The sequence below is a fragment of the Camarhynchus parvulus genome, chromosome 10, assembly GCF_901933205.1.
Source record: "Camarhynchus parvulus chromosome 10, STF_HiC, whole genome shotgun sequence".
In the NCBI taxonomy this organism is placed as follows: domain Eukaryota; kingdom Metazoa; phylum Chordata; class Aves; order Passeriformes; family Thraupidae; genus Camarhynchus; species Camarhynchus parvulus.
Genome location: NC_044580.1, coordinates 15,734,559 through 15,751,722, shown reverse-complemented (window position 1 = coordinate 15,751,722; position 17,164 = coordinate 15,734,559). Strand labels below are relative to the sequence as shown.

General features: G+C 42.2%; 1 long non-coding RNA gene across 10 annotated transcripts in view; it reads left to right on the top strand.

The window, feature by feature from the left end:
- LOC115907221 overlaps nt 1-16,861 on the top strand; it is a 31,581-nt gene extending 14,720 nt beyond the window's left edge. For 3 of the 10 annotated variants that reach the window (XR_004061027.1, XR_004061026.1, XR_004061021.1), the window contains 5 exons: nt 1,529-1,873; nt 4,589-4,863; nt 8,312-9,127; nt 9,540-9,912; nt 14,049-16,861. This is a non-coding gene — a long non-coding RNA (uncharacterized LOC115907221). The remainder of the gene's footprint in view (nt 1-1,528; nt 1,874-4,588; nt 4,864-8,311; nt 9,128-9,539; nt 9,913-14,048) is intronic. The other 7 variants (XR_004061028.1, XR_004061024.1, XR_004061030.1 and 4 more) reach the window with 7 other exon arrangements.
- The last annotated feature ends 303 nt before the right edge of the window (nt 16,862-17,164 follow it).

Below are 17,164 nucleotides of genomic sequence, written 5' to 3'. Positions count from 1 at the left end.
TGCTTTTGCAGTGATTTGTTCTGTTCAGTTTTGCTATCTGCACTTCTAGATGTGATGGGACCTTTTTGCGTAGGGAGGTGTTTTTCCCTGGGGAGAACGACAGCTCTGTAAGGCTTGGAACCTCCTGTCCTTGTTGGGTGACCCAGCAGAACTGCTGGACCCGTCCTGCTTCCTGCCTGCAACGTCCAACAAAACATTCTTGGGATGATGCTGAACCAAAGGGGACCCTTGACTGCTTTCCCCTCAGACTTAGAAAACCCCAGCATCAAGATGTGAGTGTGGCCCTGGGGGGTGTCACGTCACAGGTGCTTGGTATCCTAAATGCCGAGCGTACAGTCAGAATCACAGGATATACAGGATCAAACACGGACCAGTTTCTCTCTCCCCTTAGCCCCTCCTTGCCTACTTTTGTCCATAAAAGCAACAGAAAGAGAGAAAGCTTGAATTTTCTGAACTGTTTCACCCATCCACAGCTGGAATTCCAAAGCGAAATGAAAATGCCTTTAAAATCAACCCTACATGGGAGCCTGAGAGAACAAGTTTTCCTTTGTTGTAGGGTATAGTATTATTTGCTGTAGGTTTTTGATATACATTCTAAATTAGGCCTGCAAAGGAATGCTTCATCTTTAATTCATCACTCTCAGCTGAAAGAGATTAGCAATGTCTAGCACGCACCCTTCGTATGGTGCTGACCTCATCAAGTATGGCCTGAAATTAATTAGCCTCATTCATTCCAAATGGAAAAGGATAATGGAGCTGCATTTTAGAGATGACCATCACAAATTGTATGCAGCATATTTAAAATCTTTCCCCCCCTCGCTCCCCTCCCCATTAAAAAAAAACTATGTAGATTAAAATTCTTTCCAGAACTTGCAATATGTCGGAGTTATCGAGGCTTTAGGAGCAGAAACCATTCCGTTTTCATTTGTGGAACTGGGAGCCACATTTTGTATGTGTGGCTGTAAAAGCAGCAAGCCTGTCTTAATGGCAGAACACCTGGAATTAATTTGATATTTCCAGGTGCTCTGGCAAACTGGGACATCAAGCACTTGATGTTTAAACATTCTTCCACTGGCTTGCTTAAATCAATATGAAAGTGGTGTCCCTTTGTCATTCATACATGCAAAGTGCTAGCACAAACTCCAGCTTGGCTTCAGAGTCCTACATCACTCATAATCTAATTAGAAATCAGAGCAGAGCTGAAGCAGCATTCTTTGTGGATTCTTGGGCAGCAAATAGGGATACTTGTCTTTTGTTTCCCTCCTCGATTGCATCGTTCACAAGCTTTCACACCACATCTCTAAAGGTGGTTAGGTGCCTCAAGATGTTGACAGGCATGAAGGACAAGATTATTTAGGTGCCTAACCCGGGTGATTTCAAATGGAATTAAGCAACTGGATGTTACTGGGCTGGGAGGGGGGATGGTGGTGGTGTGGGGATGGGGGGGTGAAAAAAAAAGCGGCCAGTGCATATTAAAAGCTCTAATTTGTTGTCCTAATCTCTAGCAATGTGGGTGATGTTTTTGCAGGGTAAAATTGCCTGCAGGGTACGTTTGCTGAAGCCTGTTAATTCCTCCTGAGGTCAGTGGGTACCGGGTGCTGGGCAACACAGCCTCTCCTGGCCGGGCACGGTGGGCTCCGACTGCTTCCCAAGAGACAGGGACAGCAGTGAAGAACGTGGGATTTCCCACAGGAATTTGGAAGATGCCCTTGTCTAAGACAATGGTGACGATTGGGCCAAAATCCAGCCTTGATTCCTTCATCCAAATGACCCTGTGCTGACCCACGGCTGCTGATGGATCGCAGCGACGTGGACCGTCCTCCCTCCCTCCTCGCTGCCCTGCATCAGATCTCCAGGAGGACCTGAGAGTACTGTGAGTAAGAGATACATTTTTTTTTCTCACACAAGCAATTCATTGCAAAACTTCAGATTTTGAAATGACAAGGTCAAAATGGCTCATATCTGCAATGCTGGGGCTTGGGGAACATTCCTGCAGTTCTTATACCCAGGGCTGGAAACACAGGGAAAACATTTTGTGATATGCACTGTAATCACCTCATACCCAGAAAAATGGAGAATTAATTATTTCTCTTTTCACACAAACAAACATTTATCTTCCAAAGACTCCATTCATTAAGAACTGCCATTGAGTCCAAGATTGAACCTATTGTTATTAATCCTAAATGAATTCAAATTTGTCTACCATGAACAAAGCTGCTCGCCATCTGATAATCCAAATTTGCTTAGGAAAAAAGAATGAGCAAATGTTAGAAGCAGCAGGTGAAATCATACCACAGTTATTAAGCCTTCTTTCAGGGGAAGCACAGGATAGATTAAATTGTTATGTTAGGCCATGTTGTGAGTCCACGTCAATTTTGTCTGAGATCTTATCTTAGCTCAGAACTGTTTCCTCCTAAATTAAACAATGTTGAAGACATGAGAAGCATATTGACCCAAAGATTCAAAACTTTGGATTCAGCAGACTTCTGATCTTTTGTCCACAGAGTATCAAGTTGTAAAGCTGTGGAATATTAAATAATCATGATTATCTTCAACTTGCCCAAGTTCATTTGTCATGCTGGGACGCTGGCACAGATTCTCCTTGCTGGTTTTTTTTACAGAACCAGGCATTGATTTTGCCTGCTAGCTTGGTATCATTTGCCACTGACCTTATAGACCGTGGTCTTATCCTAATATTAAGTCTCATGGACCAACTGTGGGCTGTAATTCCATCTCTGGTGCTCTTCACCTCTCTTTTGCAAACACCATTGTCCAATAAAGCAGCAAACAAAAATCTTACAATCAAAACAACTGAATTATGCTGGTACTTTGATCAGCTGTTATCAGGCACAGGCAGTTCTTGAGATTCAGAAATGCAGTGTAATTCACCTGGGATAAGAAATCAAATTTAAAAATGAGCTGAACAGACATTTTTAGGAATATGTAAATTTCTAAATAAACCAGCTTTTTAATTCCACCTTTTCTATATTAGAACAAATCAATGTTGTCTGCACTCGGAGATGAGTTTCAGCTGTCATAATTAAATATCATCCTGCTTCTTGCAGGACAGCCAAACAAAGATTTTACTCTTGACACAAGAGTTACCTCAAGTAGGGACAACTCACTTATTACAGCAATGATCCACATGGTTCCATCATGTTGTAGAAAACAAATCTCTACCAAAAAACACAGCATGATTCATCCCTGGTGTCAGAGCACTGAAGAGATGGAATAATAGAAGAAATAATATATTTTAAATGCTTTTAAAATACAAACATAACGATAGTACATTAAATAATGTGATCTACCCAGCCGAACATCTAATTATCTACATGCAAACCTCATGTTCATTCATCACTTCATTCTCTTCAGCTGTAATGTTGGTTTTTGGTAGACACTAACACAGAGCCATGAATTTGAATGGGAAGGGAAACAGGGACAGCGCAAGGCTGTATATTAGCTTAGACAAGTAGGATGTCATTGCCAGCCTGAATTTGTTGATGAAACCAGGCATTAAGCAAGCAAATTTTCAGCCACTGAAGAAGAGTTTGCTGACTTTAAGTAATGACATCCAGGAGGTGACACAGTGGATTTAGACCAGCAACTACTTATGGACTAATAATGGCCACTCAGCCCTGGCAAAATAACGAGACAAAATGGAGATTCATCTCCTCCCTGAATAGAAAGATTTTGTTTTTCCTTATTCTAGTCTAATTTCAAATGTTCAAGAATCTGGGTTTGGTCTTCTTTGAGGATGGGGAAAGTCTTTTGTCTCTGAAGAATGGAGCTCATGGAGTCACTTGGTCAGTCCCCATTTGCACCCAGCAGAGACCATGGAGGTATTCAATGGTACAAAAAGGTATCAGCTCCCAATCTAGGGGCTGAGGTTTGTTTCCATTTGTACCTGATATTGGAGGTCTATAGTGGTTTCACCTAAATCCCTGGAAATTGCAAGTCCACATGCACATGGTGATTTCATGTGCTGAAAACACAAGTGTGACCAGGAGCCATCATAGTTCTTTGTCCCAGCTAAACTATTTAGCTCCCCTTCTACAATGTTCTCTTTCTGTACATCCCAATTCTCCCATCCCTTTCCCCTAATAACAACATAAATGAGTACTTCACAGGTGTAATTACGGTAATAGTTCTTTTACTGCAAATCCTGGAAGCCTGTAACCTGTAATTCACTTTTTCTGATAGTCTCCTATTCCAACACTAGACGTGTTATTTTAAAATGTCTAGGACCTGAAAGCTAAATTTATAGTGATAGATAATAGTAATGGAAACCAAGCATCCTCCTTAGTTCAGACTTAAGAGCTGTGCTGTATCTCTTGGCCAATTGTTGCCTTGTTCACCTAGAAATGTCATACCCACCACTCCCACAGTGATTCAAACATCAGAGTTAAACAGAAGGGAGCAAAATACATCTCAATTTGTTTATTTTAAAGTATGAACCTATAAAAACTCAAGACATACAACATGCTATGTCTTTTTTTGAATTATTCAATGGCAAATCCTGGGGCGATTATTGCTTCTCCAAAGTGAATCTGCCATATTTCTGATAACAGGAGCTACCCTTCTTTTCTAGGTATGAACCATCACAAGACCTGGATTGGAAAGCAGGGGGACCAAGCACTCAGAGGTGGCTGATGCAGCTGGTTCTCTGGCCCTGGGCTCAGCTCTTGGTCATGGCCCAAGCACCAGAGGCCAGAGGTGGGGACTGTCTCTGTCTTGGCTACTCCTCATCAGTGCTTTGAGCTGCACAAAGCCCTGAGAAACAAGGAAACACAAGTGCACCACCAGGGATTGGCTCCCTCTCTACACCTGAAGCACAGCACGAAGTTCCAGCCTTTGCTTCTGCAGGTAGGAGCTCAATCTAATTTACAGATTTAGTTTTAGTTTACAAGCAAGGCAATAATCCTGAAATAACTCATGCAAATGGTCACCCTCTTCTAGAACTGACATTGTTTCATCATTTTCTCTCCATTTTCTGGGTGAAGCAGTCAGTGTGAAGAGGGCACTCTGGCACATACCCCACTTGATAGCTGAGAAGAAGAAACTGACAAATATTTTTAATATGCTGCAGCTTATCAACATCCCAGTGAATAAAGGCAAATGAGATTTTCCACTGGTTATTCATAGATCTACATGGAGATGCTGAAAATCTGCCATTTAGTCCAGAGACTGGACAGAAATAAATCACCAGATAAAATACAATATTCCTAGTGAAATCCTTTATGGAACGTGTTCTTGCCCCAGACCCCTCCTGGAATAGGCACAGCAATGCTCCCTGAGACCTGGCAGCCCTTCTAAGTGGGCATATGGTCTGCTCAGCTCTCTCAGTGCTGGTGCAGGGTGAGTAAACACGCTGAACTGTCAGAGCAAACAGGGGGCTCTTTAATAGCACGAAATTCTGTGCCTGCTTCAAACTCCATCACTACTCCAGAAATGGATTTCCCTTCTCTGCTGGAGCATGCACTGTTTGCAGGAGGGGCAGGAAAAAAAGTGGGAGAGTTTCCTTGGATAGTGTCTGTGACCATCTCCCATAAAGCTGTGGAAAGGTCTTGGTGTGTCAAAAGTTGCATTTTCTGGTGATGCTACATCGCCTTCTCTGCCATTTTCAGATGTGCCCTGATGCATTATAACTTGCTCAGTCACTGGAATAGAAAGAGGGGCCTGAAGGTAAAAATCCCAGTGTTAATCAAGGCTGGCAAAGGGCAGAACATTAGCTGCAGTAATTGTTTTTCTGAGGGAGTCAACAAAGCCGGGCTCGTCGGCGCTAGCAAACAGATCCAGTCCTGCCTCTGTGCTCCTCACACGGGCAGAACATTGCCCTGAAATCACTGCAGCAGGGATCGGGCCAGGAATGAGCAGCTAAGTTGCAAAGCAAATTAATTCCTGCCAAAAAAGTTCAGCTATGCTCAGAAGTATGTAAAGTGTCTGATTTGAGAAGTGTCAAGTAGCATTTGTGACCAATTATCCAAGATGAAGGGGGCAGAGCTATGTTTACATGTACTAATCTTCAGCCAAAGTTTGAAAACTCTAATTCATGGACACGCATCAAATTTCCTTTCCAGGCTTGGCATTTGCCTGTACGCACGCATGCACATTGCTCGGGGATGACAGGAAAACATGATTATGACTTGCAAATAATACAAATAAAAAAAAAAAAAGAAAAAGCGAGAAGAGCTGCCATGCAGCAGCAGCGTGGTAATTAAACCTGTACTGTGATATGCAAAAAGAATCGTGGACCACTGTATGAGTAAAATAGCTTTATCAGCTGTGCTGAAATATGATGTGTGGTGTGTCTGTATTGTTATTTTTCCACAACCTGTGAAGCCCTGGGAAATGATCTACACCAAAGAATAAGTAGTAAAAGCTGCCTCTGCCATCTTCTGTTTAATTAACATAGGTATACCAATTTAATGCAATTAATCAAGATAAGGAGGGATTAAACAGTAACTCAGCTGACAACGACAGAGTTAGCATTGCTGTGGCATGAGAAGGGCTGCAAAATGAGAGTGGTGACTGGGAACACTGTGAGGAAGAACAAGCTGGCTCCAGTTTTGGGAGGTTTATGCAGATGTATTGAAATTTAGGGGCAGCTGATTTTTCATGTGGCCAAGTGTTTATCTGCCCCTGCCCTTTCCTTTACCCTCTCAGACCTTCCAGGGTAATCCCCAGAGTGGCAACAACTTTTAAAGCGATTCCTCTTTCTTCTAACAGATTCCTGATGCTAAAGGTCTGACCTTAAAATGAGCAGTGCATAGGGCAAGAGTGGGTACTGCAGTGAGCTTCTGGCCTTCAACCCTTCCAAATACAGCTATTTTGGTAACCAGAACACTGTATTCACCATGGGTGAGGGAACAGAGCCTTTCAGTGCAGGGCTTCTCAGCACATTAACTCTCTCAGTGCTGGATTCTGGGTCCCTGTGCAAGTTGCCTGTGCCTATTCAAGACCATAAATGCAGATTTGCAGAAGCCTGCAGCATTCTGTAATTTCATGGTTGTGCTTTAGTGCCCGATGCACGCAAAAACTGGACAGAGTCCTGTGGATTTCCATGTGGATCTGGGAAGGACCGTAATCACATGCAGCTGAGAGTAGCTCAGACTTGGATTTCTTGTTGGCAGGAGAGGCACAGCCTGGTTTGCTACAATGCAACTGTCCTCATTAATGTTCTTCAAGCCCTGATGTACTGGGACCGCCATGGTTGGGTCAGAAGATGGCTGAGTTTTCCAGGCTCATTCTCTTGTCTTCAGAATGTTAAATTGGGTGATAATGAGTAGTAACTGTGTCCTTTTTTATGGTGAAGTTGACACTTGCCTTCTAGTAAACAGACACAGAGATGACCCTCCTCATTTCGCACAGGTCACCAAACAGCCCTGGAATGGTAGGGGTTATTGGCCATTTACCAAACTCTGTTTGACTTGGGTTCATGGGTGAGAGATGAAAGGCTCTATATTGCATTACCAATCCCTGGGGCCAGCCAGTCTCCCTAAAGAAGCATTTCATTTAGCAAGGCAACTGCTGGCCCATGGGAATCCGAGACTTGGGAAAAAGAGGACACAGTTTCAATTGCAAATGTTTCCTCAGGGCAGATGTCTTAAAGCCACACAGAAACTCACTGCTTCAGTGTCACAATAGTTGCTCCAGGACACTTAATGACCAGCAGATTTTCCTCTTTAATTAATCTCCCCTTTTTCCCAAGAAAACATCCGTTAGGTTCCTTGTGGTGTTGCTGCCTCTGCCCTGCTGCTTTGTCCATCTCCCTGGGGCAAGACCATTGCAGCAGTTGTGAACTGTTACCTTTTCCAAGAGCTTCAAAATTGAAACAGATGAAGCAAGGAGCCCTGGTAACACACTTAGAGGTTTTGGGCTCTTGGGAGGAGAAATGAGTACTCCTGAAGTGTCCAAATATTTTCCTTACCCTAGAGCAAAGATGCTGACTGATTTTCTTGGTTATAGTAGAGTGGTCATTGTTATTGGGGTAGTCCAAGTATGGCCTTTTTACAAATAATTAATGTAGTGATTGATGGCTACAGGAAGAAGAATATTTGATTCAGACCAAGAATTCAACCCAGACTTGTCCTGATTTTCCTATGATCTGAAAATCCAGTGTTGTTCCAAATTCATTATCACTGGTTAAAATCCTCTTTCACTTTCCTCCCTCTCTGTTTGTGATGTGAGTCATGAGACATTCAGAAGTTGCATTTGTTGTTTGATAGTTTTACATCATGGTTGTAATAGCGCATCTGCCGAGTCAGCAGGTCCTTTTCTGTGTTTGTTTATTTGTTTACCACTCCATTTCCAGCAAGTTCTTGTTACCCAATTCCTGCTGACAACAGAGGAAGAGGCACAAGTCAGCTCAGAAAATGAACGACTAGAAGGTAAGTGAAAAGAATAGTAAACACAGGCCATTCATGTAACAGGATCCGATTCATTTTTATGCCAGGGAGATTTTTTAAATGGGACTTCTCCCAGTGGAGAGCTCTCAATGCTCAAGGCCTGTTTCACTACAAAGACAATACATAATTATTCTGGGCTTATTATTATTTTTTATCACTCTTATTCCAGTTGCAGGGAGTGAGGGCAGAGATGAGATCAGGACCCAGCTTATTGTGCAGCACACGGGGCTGCAGGACCCTGTGGAGGCAGGTAATGCACCCAGGCTGAAGGTTCAGGTGGCAGGTCTGCGATGGGAGAATCCATCAAAATCCAGCAAAAATGGGGACTCAGCCTCCTGAGCTCCTCAGTCCTGGGCTCCTGCTGCTTGTTGCTTTCAGCATCTTCTCCCTTCACACTTATTTTGAATCACCGAAATGATGAATTGAAAAAATGTCATGTCATTTGAAGCACTCTTTATTGTATTTATAGGAAACAGATTATCTGTTCTCTGAGGACAGTGGAAACTGAGTATGATGAGCTCATCTGGAGAAAATGTAGGTTGGGTGTGACAGAGAAACTTGTGTTTTATACCTCAGTGACATCTTAATTTCTGGTTTTGGTATGACAGACTCAGTGATACTGAACCATCCTGGTTCCTGCTTTCAGGCTGGGGTCACAAGTTGGACTTGGAAGAAGGAACTTCCATGCAGAGATGTGACTGCAGTGTGAATACTGTGCCAGGGTAAGAGAAATTTACTTTAATTTGGGGTGTCTACAATATGTAAAGTCCATACAAAGTCTGTTGTTCATCCCAGCCTAGTTAAACTGCATTTGACCACTACTTGTTCAACCCAGCAAAGTGTACCTAGATACCATAGCAACACCTGATCTATTTATATATTAAGATTATTTTGCCAGGTCAGCCCTTTAGGATTTAGCATTTAATTCATAAAGGATTCTATAACACATGCCCAGTTGTGCTCTCTCTCTACTTCCTGATGGTTTGGGTGATTTTCTCTAGCCAATTTATATTTTAATTAGTTATAACACTTCTTTACTTTCTAATTTGAACAACTGAGAGTTTAAAAAAAAAAGAAAAGCTAAAAAATAACTCTCAAAGTCTGAATGGATACTCATTATCATTTTCTGTTCAGTGTTTGCAGGTCCTGGGTTATCTTAGGTGACATTTTCATGTTGACTGCTCTGTGTTAGCTCTTCTCAGGCAGAAGGCAGTGACAGTGGATCATGTGTTATAGGTTTCTTTACAGATGAAACCTGGATTGTCCTAAAATCCAGTAACTACTCAATACCAGCAACTTCCACACCCCTCCGTGCTCCCGCCATTGCTTTGAACCAGTTTATTTATTCATTTGGGCTCTAAGCACTCGGATGCATTCCTTCTTGCTGCAACAGCAGGGGTACAGGAAGGGGTGTTTGAAATCACGCAGTCAATTCCACCCTGGATTTCAGGAGGAGTTATTCTTGTCTCAGAGATGACGCATTCAAATATCCCTCTACGGATTCCAGGTGAGTTAGTCACATTTAGATGCTTCCAAGTAATACACAGAAAGGTGGTGAGAAAATGATGAGTCTCTGCCTAGTCACAAAAAGAAAAAAGCTCAGGAAAGTACATCTGAGCAAATTATATGTGCTAGCCCTCAAAATATTCTAAAAAGACCTGGGGCCAAAGGGGTTTTGCCTTAAAAACAGTAGGGATGCACAGTATTTACTTTACTGACTGACCCATCAGCTGCTCTCTGTCCCCAGAAACAGTTCAGGAAATAACTGGAAGTATCTGAAGACATAAAAAGGATAATTAAGTTTCATTGTGGAAATAAGAGGGTAATCTGTCCAGACAAATCTAGGACCTAGTACTGAAAGCTGTAGTATCTGAATATAAAAAATGAGTAATTTTGAAAAAAGATGTGTATCAGGACTGTAAATTCAGAGAGTAAAAAAGTAGCTTTGCTTAATAGACCATCTCTCTCTCCATCTCCCTCTAACTCATTTTCTTATTCTCTTTCTTCCCTCTGTGTTATTGCAAAAAAAAAAAAAGTGTGCAAAATCTGATATTGAGAATGCTTTAGCTTCATTTCCATCTTCTATTCTCAAAATGTTTTGTTCCACTGGGAAGATTTCCCCTGGGAGATAACCTCAGCCATGACTGCACGAGGCTCATGGGGTGACTGATTTGCAAAGCTGCATTTTGAGGGGGCTCTGAGGCAGCCACGTCCCCACTCTTCTGAGGCTCTTAAAGATATTTGTGGGCTGGCATGAGAAATCACCTGGGACTCAGAGCAGACCACAAGTGCTTAGGACAGTGTTTTCTCTGCACCTTTTCTTGCTGAGCAGAACTGCAGCACTATAAACAAATGTGAGTTTTGCCTCATTCTTAGGTCCTGTGAGTTATGAAAGCCCACTCCAGATGTAATGAATGTATAGATCACTTTGACCAGATCATAATCTATTAGTAAATAATGCTCTCTGAAAATGTATAGGTGAAATAAAGAACTTCTTGCTACTACTGCTGTATTGGTATCAAGGATTATTGTGGAGGCCAACACAATCCTCAGGCTTTGTGCTACTTACATTTAGATATGATGCAGAATTAACTACAGGGTTTGGTTAGTAAATTCCCTTCTGGATTAGGATATCCAGGATTTACACTGCTGGAAACAGAACCCAGAACTATACAAGGCTTACCTCTGCCTTGGCTTCAGCTCACTGACACCCTCATTCATATTTACAGAATTTTTCCATTAGATTCCTAATTTTGGTGGTGATATTAATTAGCAAATCACACAATACTTTTCAGAATGAGTAGAGTCTGACAGAGCAAACCCCTATAATATCTATGACTTTTCTTTGCTATCCCTGGAGGAAGCCCAAGGGTACCAGACTAAGACCTAAGGCAAATTGTCAGCACAGTCTATAGGCCATGGGAAGGTTAGGTTTAAAGAAGATGTCACTTTGGGGACATCTGTGTGACACATGCTGCAGTGTCCAGACATTGGAGACTATGTTTTTGCTCTAAATCTAGAGAGGAAGTCAATCGGAAAAAAAAGGGAAAAAAGCACAGGGGAATAAAAGTACTTTTGAAAGAGAAGAAATCTACATTTCAATGAAAATCCTTTCAAGGCATTTCAAATAAGAGTCTGAGAGAAATAATTACAAAGTTTGGAGAGAAAGAACGTTAGCTTTGATATCTTTTTCTTCTATGAAGCAATTAAAATAAGCAATTTTTCAAATACTAAGCAGAAAATTACTAATGGCTGAACCCAAAAGCTTTCATTTCCTTCTTGGAGCCTTTATTCTTCTAAAAAAAGACAAAAAAAATGTGAAGGTGGTTTTCCAGATAGATTAATGCATAAAGCAGTCGCTAGTTGGATGTCATAAAAACTACAGCAGCATAGAATAGCTGAGATTAAGAGCTAGATTTAAATCATGCAACAGTCCAGTTAATATCAATGTCTAATTAAGAAATGCATAAGAAGTCTGTAATGTTGATTTGATGGAGAAAAACTCTAATAGGGTTTCTTTTGGAATTTTCCATTTCAATTGCTGTGTAGACTTTTAATGGATGTCCTATCCAGTCTTTGGTATTAGCAGGAATCATCCTCAAATTAAAACCAAGGCCTAAAATGGAACACAGGTAGACAAATTAGCTGGTCTGGGAAGCAGCCTGGGTAGAATGACAATGTGAGCTGAAGCCGAAATTTGGGTACAAATAAAAGAGAACAAAAGTCTCAAATCTGGAGTGGAAACCCTCTCTGCTTCTCGTTTGAAACAATCTAAAACCCTGTAATTTGAAACAATACAATGTTAACCCATTTCCCCACCTCCCCGAGCCTGCGGAAATCCCTGACAGTTCATACTTAGACACCTAGACCACTAAGAATTATTAATTAGTCTTTTTTATTTAAAAGGCTTTCCATAGTTATGCATATTAGTAGTGTAGAGGTGGGTTCTTCTCTGCCTGTGATGGGATTTAGAGCACACAGGTCCCTGTCACCATCAACGAGCACCATTAATCTCCCACTCCTCTCTGGGTAACTAAATCTCTCAAACCCCTGGAGCAAAACTAAGCCTGTGGCATCTTCTGTGTCCCATGGATCATCCAAGACATTTGGTCTCTAGATATGAGAGGGGAACTGGTTTTGAGCACATGACTAATGCCCTGAAGTTGCTAAAAGAGGAGCAGTGTAACTCTTGGTATGCACAAATCCATTTAGCAAAGAGGGGGAAAGCACAGTGCTGGGTTAAAGCAGCAGTGTATTTGTTATCACAGCTCTGGTGTTGATCCAACAGATCCAGAGGGAATGATCTGAAGGATCCAGGAAGATGGCACACTCAGGATGACCCCTCTGACCAATGCATGCTGGGGGATAATTTTAAAGTTCATTAGAACACATTAAAATATAATACATTGACCATGGCAAAGCAAGGCACATGATTCCATCTGTCTACATGTCTCTTTCCAGCACTAAATCCATCCAGAGACCTTTCAGAATTATATCATTAAGTCTTGTCACATCCACAGAGAGTGGAAAAGACTGGAGGTGAAAATCAGAGTAACAGTGAAATTTTGGCACTTTTATTTTTGGGTCATTGCCTGAAATGTCACGGTCCAAATTCATGCCTGACATTGCTCCGTTGACCCATGAGGCACAAATATGTCATATTAAAGAGTGATACCATGGCCCTGGGGCATGCCCCAAGGACCTTTCTCCTTGAGACAGGAACAAGGATGCTCTCAGTGAGGCATCTGCCTTCTCAATGTATAGAAGTTCTGATGTGAGGACACTCAGGGCACCAGAGGAGTCTGGGTTTATTTACCCTGCTCTTGACTGTAAGACTGGGAGGTGCCATGTGTTGGGATGATGCTAGAGGATTATTCAGGTGAAGTGCTAACAGGGTGCTCTGTCTGCAACCTTTATTAGATTTATGCAATACTTAGGGAAAAACAAGAGTATGAAGCAGCCCGTCCTTTCCAAACACACACAACAGAAAAAATCCCAAACCTTAACTTGTCCAACACACTTGAGAGCCACAAATTCTGTTGCAGTTTTGTTAAATGAGAAGAATATGCCTCCCCTCCTCTATAAAACCATCCGTTTAGACATTACTGCAGTCATGACCTCACCGCAGTTCCTGGATTCCTTCTGAAAAGATTAAAATGAACTAATACACAAATGATCTCATCACAGCATAAAGGACATCTTACACAGGGGGGAAAAACTAATCAGGAGAACTTTAGTGGTGCATTTGTAGTAGCAGTAGAAAAAGAACTGTAACACCACTGTGGAAAAACAAACTAAAGGTACAATGCCAGAGAGGCATTTTTCCATCTAATGAACCATTTGGATTTGTCCTGCCTCATCCTGCCTGTTACACCTGTCATCCTCTTAGCTGTCTCCACATCTATCATCTTTCCCTTTTTCCTGCCTTTATCTACAATTTCCTTTGTCTATTCTATGCATTTCCCACCTGTTTTAATATGCCTGGTAACTTTGAATTGTGTGCCCTACTATTCTCAACTCCACCCAAAATGCGTTTTGCAAAGTACATACGTACAACCACCTTACACAAAAGTATTCACACATACTTCATCTGTAGTTTATATTATTCTAGACTAAGAACACCTTTTCTATGTTTTCATACAGTTCTCAGCCCAAGAGGTCATGGATGGTGACAGCTCTCATCTACTTTGGAGCTGTTCTATCTTCCAAGAGAAATCAGGAAGATGAGCTGGAAGAGATGCTTTACTTTCTTTGGTAGGACAATCTATAAATTAACAATTATGTAAGCGAGACTCTCACCACATTTTTAATGTTGTATCACATTTTGAGGCTGGAAAATAGAATGTCTCAGAACTAGGTGATCTTGAAGATCTTTTTCAACCCAAGCTTTCGTATGACTCCATGATCTTCAGAACAAGATGAATAGTGTTACTAATGCAACCTTATCTCTGGTGCCCATAGGTGCTCCTCAGCTCTGCCTTGAGGTGACACCGTTAAGCAAGAGGTGACAAACCGGTTTCCTTTCCCAAGGAAATGTCACGTAACTGCCCAGGGGCCCCTTTTTGTGGGGCCTGGACCCTGATTTTCAATGAGAGATGTGCTGCTGTGGCCCCTTCCCAGCCTGGCAGGAGGAGCTGAAGCTGCTCGTTCACAGCTGCGACATGTCTCAGGCAGGAAGAAAGGCAGAAGGCATCAGGCTGTAGGGAGAGATCAGGGCAGCCACCTTCAGACACTGGCAAAGAAACCTGCAGAACTCATCCAGAGGGGATGAGCTCCCAGGGCTAGACCATGCTGGTACAAAGGATGGTGGTATCATCCTACGCACCCAACAAGATTTGCTACTCCTAAATGGGGGAGCACATACATCCAACCCCAAATGCTCTGCAGTTCATAGACTTGCTCCAGTGAAGAGAGCCCTGAGCAGTGATGAGTGTTGTAGGATATGTGCTGCAGCATTAGGACAGCCCAAGGAGCAGTGCAGAGCATCTGTCACCAACAAGAAAATATCATGTGGAAAGCTGCTGTAATTCCTGTCCCCAGCAGCCTAACTGGAGGCACAGACTTCCCAAGGCTTGGAGGACTTGGAGAACTCAGGATCCTCAGTGAGATCTCTCCCCAAACGCTGCAGATTTACCAGGTCAGCTCAGTCCAGGCCAAAGTTGCTGGGAAAGGTCCTTGGCTCTGCTCCAAGTTCAGTGCTCTATTGATTGGGGAGGTATTTATTGTAGGTCAGGATCTTGAGCCAAGACAGCTGAAGCTGCAAGGACTAAATTGTCTATTCCCGACCCACAGATAAAACAAATGGCCAGTTTTAGCCTAATCATCACTTCTGCCTGAGGAAAGAGAAACTCTTTGAGGTAAGTTCCCTTGGATATAATTCTTTCTTTCTAGGTTATGGAAGGGCTGCAGCTAATACATATCCTGAGTCATAATGTGGATTTGCACCTTTCCTGTTAAATATAGCTGGTTTATGTCCAAAGGATCGCTCCTCTCCCTAATGCTCACTCATATTGTTACAACTTCTACATTAGTTGCAGGTGTGAAATGCCAACTGATCCACACTTCTGGCGCTGTCAGCAGGGGAGTAATGTGTGTCAAAGGCCTGCTGCTCAGAGGGGAGGTCACCCCGATCTCCATTTGCACATCTGCTTTGCTAAACACAAAACTCTGGAGGTTTGAAAAGCTCCAATGTGCACAAAGTGGGATGTGATCACATGTACAGAAGGAGCTGCTTGTGCCTGTCACTTAGTAGGCAGGACACAGAATTTTCCCTCAGTACAAAATTCTTCCTGCATTACAACAGGTGATGTTTTACTTGTAAGTTCTATATTAATAAGGAAAAAACCACATTTCTCTGCATTCCACGAGCAGACAGGATACCAAGGGGTTAAAAAAGAGCCTCACACATTGAGCAGCTTCAGAAAGATGCTAATATTCAGCATGTCCCTGCTTGGAGTGTGCAGACATGAGGATCAGGGAAGTGCCTGATCAGAGCTCCTGGAGGGACCGTGCTGCTGGAGCCTGCCTTGCACAGAGGCATCCTGGCTTGGTTCTGAGGGCTTCCACAGGAGCTTTCAAACGTTTCTATTTCCTGCTGTTAGTGGATTTTTTTCATACCTTGGAATAAGTCTTCCGATGGTAATGTGTTTGCAGTTGATGCTGAGATAATAGTTCTTGCTCAGGGGACCTCTAATACACAGTATTTTATGCTTTCTACATTTTATGTGAGATCAAGAACTCCTCCTATATGTACATCTATGCCTAATTCTTTCTTGATTCCTGCTAGAATCTAGAATATCCCTCAGTATCTGCCATAAGGGTGCCCACAAGTAATCTATACAGAATATTTTTTGGTCTTAATATGTTTGGCCTTTCAATGTCATGTTTGTGACATCATGATTCTGGTTACTCTGCACCTGCAGGACATTCTAAATACATGCATCCAAGCATCATTCACCACTATGCACTTTATTTTTTCCTCTCACAGTTGACTATTTCCAATTATTTTGGGGATAATGAAACCCATATTGACCTTCTTATCCAACATGAGAAAACAGGGACACGGTCTTCAGCTGTATGCTGATGTTCCACGGCTGTAACATCATGTTCCATGGAATTTTGACCTTGTATCCTCACAGTAACTTAGCCAGAATTAAAGAAAAGTGATTTCTAAAGCCCAAAGCATATTGGGGTGAGCCATGAGCTGAACACATAGGTCAGAGCATGTTTCATGAACATGGAATTCCAGCCCTGAGCCTCTGCTGCTCATAATGGACATCTCCTTAAGGGAGCTGTTGAAAATAATTTCCATGAGAAGCAGAAGAAAATAATTTTCAAAAGAATCACTTTTAATACTGAGGAAGGAGAGCGCTTGCATTTTAAAGAGAAGTTTGATTCTGGAAAAGACTATTTGTTGGTGAGTTAGAGGAGCTGTGTTGTAGAAGGCAGAGTGGCTGTTTGGCTCCTCGTGGAAGCGTCTGTTGAATTCAGGCCTTTTCCCTGAAATTTACACCAGAAATTCAGAAATTTCATCTTTGATCAGAGCAGCTTCATTGCCTTCCTGAGTAATAGGAATGGCCTTGGTTTCCCTGGGCTCTATGTTATAGACATGACAGAGCCATGAAAAGAAATGGAGAAAGGGATACTGATTTTCTTGGAATGAAATACAGAAAATTTGAGCTTGGAAAACATTTGAGTATAGTATGCTGAAAGTTTACAGAAACGTTTTTAAAGAAACATTTTCCAAGAGCATGCCTGTT